The sequence below is a fragment of the Mus caroli genome, chromosome 6 (assembly GCF_900094665.2).
Source record: "Mus caroli chromosome 6, CAROLI_EIJ_v1.1, whole genome shotgun sequence".
Classification (NCBI taxonomy): domain Eukaryota; kingdom Metazoa; phylum Chordata; class Mammalia; order Rodentia; family Muridae; genus Mus; species Mus caroli.
The window spans coordinates 12560546-12564540 of NC_034575.1; the positions used below are offsets into that span (position 1 = coordinate 12560546).

At 36.2% G+C, this 3995-nt stretch overlaps 1 pseudogene; it reads left to right on the plus strand.

The window, feature by feature from the left end:
- The first annotated feature begins 1741 nt into the window (after positions 1–1741).
- Positions 1742–3995, plus strand: part of LOC110296503 — a 4570-nt pseudogene continuing 2316 nt past the window's right edge.

Genomic DNA, 3995 nt, shown 5'->3' on the forward strand with positions numbered 1-3995 from the left:
GGCCCCTGACACATATGTAACAGAGGACTGACTGGCCTGGTCTTAGTGGGAAAAGATGCCCCAAATCCTTGAAAGAATTGAGGCCCCAGGGAGGGGGACCTGGTGGTGAGGGAGCATCGTCTCGGGGACAGGGTAGGCATGGGGAACTCTGGGAGAGGGTACTAGAAGGGGGCAGAGGCTGGATTGTAAATAAGGAATATTTTGGAAGGGATGCTTCACCCTAAATTCTCCTGTTAAAAACATTATCATATCAAGCTCCAATTTTGAACTTGAAAAAAATAGAAGAATATTAGGCACTCTAAAACCAATGCAGATGGAATAAAGAAGACGGAAAATTAATGAAAAGGAGTATAAAAGAAGTTTAAAATTCTCACCAAACTAAAACTCTCCATTGAGGTATCCTCTGGAAAATTCTACAACTTTTTTTATCAACTTCTCCAGAAAATTTGAAAGACTAAGAAGGTCTGCTTTCAAACTTAGGAAGTTAAAATAATCACAGCTATGTGAATTTAGTGTAAATGTGAATCCATGACCCAACTGGATAAAAGAGAGTCACAGAGTACCCTGATACCCTGGTTTGACCAATGTGCACAACGTTATGTTCCTATAAACTATCTTGGAGAACGTGATATGCCAAAAAATGACTTTAATATCTAATATTTATATAAATTAACTAAAAATAAGTGCAACCTTTTTAAAAAAATGTAAGTTATCATTTGCTGAATAATGTAGTGGTAAAATGTAGCTAAGGCAATCTCCTACCTTAGGAATAACACGCTCATACTAAAAACACAGTCCAAAGCAGCACAACCTGACAGCCTAATTTCATCAAAATGTAAAATATTTGCTCTTCCAAAAATATCACTGCAGAAATGAAGAAGAGGGATTTGGCGACTATAAAGATGGCCAATTTGTGTGTCTGATACAGGCTTGTATGCAGAATGTGTGAAATATATCCAAGTTTCAGACAAGCTATCCAATAAGAGAGCTGCAGTAAACTGTCAGAACAAATATGTCATCATAGAAAGGATAAGCAACCGAATAAGCAAATAAAAATGTGCTTAATATCAGCAGGTTCTAGACAAATACACCTCAAATTACATGGATACCACAACATTGGAGAACAGAAAAACAAATAAATAAAATCACATAGAATCCCAGAAGACTGTAAAACAACTTCATCTCTCACTCTGCTAGTAAGAATGTATAATGGTAGAGCCACTATAAATAATTTTAGATGACTGATAAAATATTAAATCTTCATCCACTGTATCACTCACTCAATTATTTAAGAGAAATCAAAACATGTCCATGGAAAGTGTATGTTCATGCGTGTTATATATGTGTGTGTATATGTATGGACATCTGTAATATAGTGGCCAAAAAAGGATCTCACATGTCTTTCTCTATCACTCTCCACCTTATTCCCTTGAGATAAGGTCTGTCATTGACTCTGGAGCTCTCTGTTTTCCAGCTGAGCTCGCAGCCCTTGTTTCTTGTCTGCTCCCATCAGCATTGTTACAGCTGTGCGTGGTCATGCCTAGCTCCTTATGTGAATGCTGAGGAGACAAACTCAGATCCTAATGCTTACACAGCAAACACTCAATACCCACTGAACTATCTCTCCAGCCCCTAAGAAAATACAAACAACTATTAGGTTTCCCCCTGATAATAGCTCAAAGTTGTAAACAGTGAAAATATCCACTAACATATTTATACTTCTGAAGGAATGTCACTCACAATGAACCAAGAATGTACTGTGGTACAAGCTACATCATTTATGAACCTTGACATGATTGTGCATAGCCGAAGAAGTCAGCCAGAAAAACAACACATACTGCACAATTTCATTTATATGAACTTCAAGAAAGTGTAAATTAAACAGAGTGACAGGAAGCAGAACACATGTTGCCTGGAGATTGTAGGTCAACAGAAAGGTCAAGAGAAAAATTTCATGAGTGAATAATATATACATTGTATTGACTAAAGCTACAGATTTCCAGGTATAGATAGATAGATAGATATAGATAGATAGATATAGATATTTGTGTATATATACATATATATGTATATACATATATGTATACATGTGTATATATACGTGTGTGTATATATGTATGTGTGTGTGTGTGTGTATATATATATATATATATATATATATATATATATATATATGTAAAATGTTCAAAATATATTCCTTAACATTTTCTTTACACACTATTTTATTAATGGATACTGAAGCTGATTCAGTGCCATGGTTATGCTAAATACTGCTAAAATGAACTCAAGATATCTCTTTGACATAGTTATTTTATATGTAGCCTTTATATGTATGGAGTTTGTTCTGTGTGAAGAATACTTCAATAAACTTAAAATGAGCAGAACACAGAAGATCAAGGGAAAAAATTATGAACAGTTAAAAGCAACTGACAAAATGGCAGAGAAAGAAAGTAGATTCTTAGCTAGGATGAAGGAAAGTCAAGGTCTTAGTGTTAAGTGAGAGACTTTCTGACATTTTCCCAGGTATTTCTGCAGGTAGCAAAGGAAATGATGATGTAAGGTAATTAAAGCACTGTTGTGAATTGGGGCTAGAGAGGTGGCTCAGTAATTAGTAGTGCATACTGCTATTTCAGAGAGGCAGGGCAAGTGCCAGCAGGTGCTTTGGATGGTTCACGCCTGTTTGTAACCCCTGCTCCTCCTCGGGATCTGACTTCCTCTTCTGGCATCTTCAAGCACCCACATAGACACACTCCTCCACAAATGCACTCCCCTAACCACATGCACATGCATGCACCTGCACACAGACACTCGCACACGCACACAAATACACATGCACACAAAATTAGAATGTGATATGAAGGAATAAGAAACAAACTTTATAAAATATCCTGAGAATTTAAGAAAGTGAGTTAAAATACTAAAATTACCCGGGAAGAGTCAGAAGCAAAAACGGGAGCAACGGGATAAAAAATGTCAATTCTACAAACCTGGAAAAACGGAGACAACAATCTAACACTGCAGCAACTTCTATTTTTTTTTCTATAGCTGTCATCTGAAACTAGAATTAGTTCAAAGACTTCTTAGTGAAAACCATTTACACTACACATGACAAGGAAATGTGAGGTAGGACAAAAGACTTTCAGATATGAGATGAGATTCTCAACTAATGATAGAGCGAGATCCTGCATGACAAGTCTGTCCCAGCTGTAAAGTATAACCAGTCTGTACCATAGTGTGTTACCCACCCCCATCCCCTACTGCAAGTTGAAATTACATTCAATCAGTGTAATTTGAAGTCTTTGGAAAAAATACAAGCAATCCTTTAAAAATAACTTTGACCATTAAATCAGATACTAATCAATAGAAAATGATTTTAAGGAGACAATAAAAATAACGTGTTACTCCGGAAAAGACAGACCTAGAACAGGATCGAATATTGATCATGGTTTGCCCTATCATAGTATAATGTGCTTACATAGTATAAAAGTGTAAATTCTTGATTCTAATCTAACCAAACAACATTATACTGGGAAAACTTGATAGCAGGAGTTAGTGAAAGAGGGAGTTAGCTTTTAACTCTTTAGGCTTGGGAATTGACCAATAAAACTGAAAACTAACAAACTGAAATGTTCTCCATGTTATCAAGACACATTATTTTTACCAAATGAATCAGCCAACGTTACATGAATAAAGAAACGCTCTGAGACAAAAAGAACAAGGGAGGGAGAGGACCGAGGGAGGTAGACTACTGGTTTTCCTAAAGTTTTTGTGAACTGTTTAAACAGGTAGCTTTTATGAAAATGGCAAACACCAAAAAGAATTATTCCTATTACCAGTATTTAAATACAGCGTATTCACACAAAAAGGTACGAACTATAAAGCAACGTGAAAAGAATACCCCTTCTTAGAATTGGGAACAAAACACCCATGGAAGGAGTTACAGAGACAAAGTTTGGAGCTGAGACAAAAGGATGGACCATCTAGAGACTGCCATA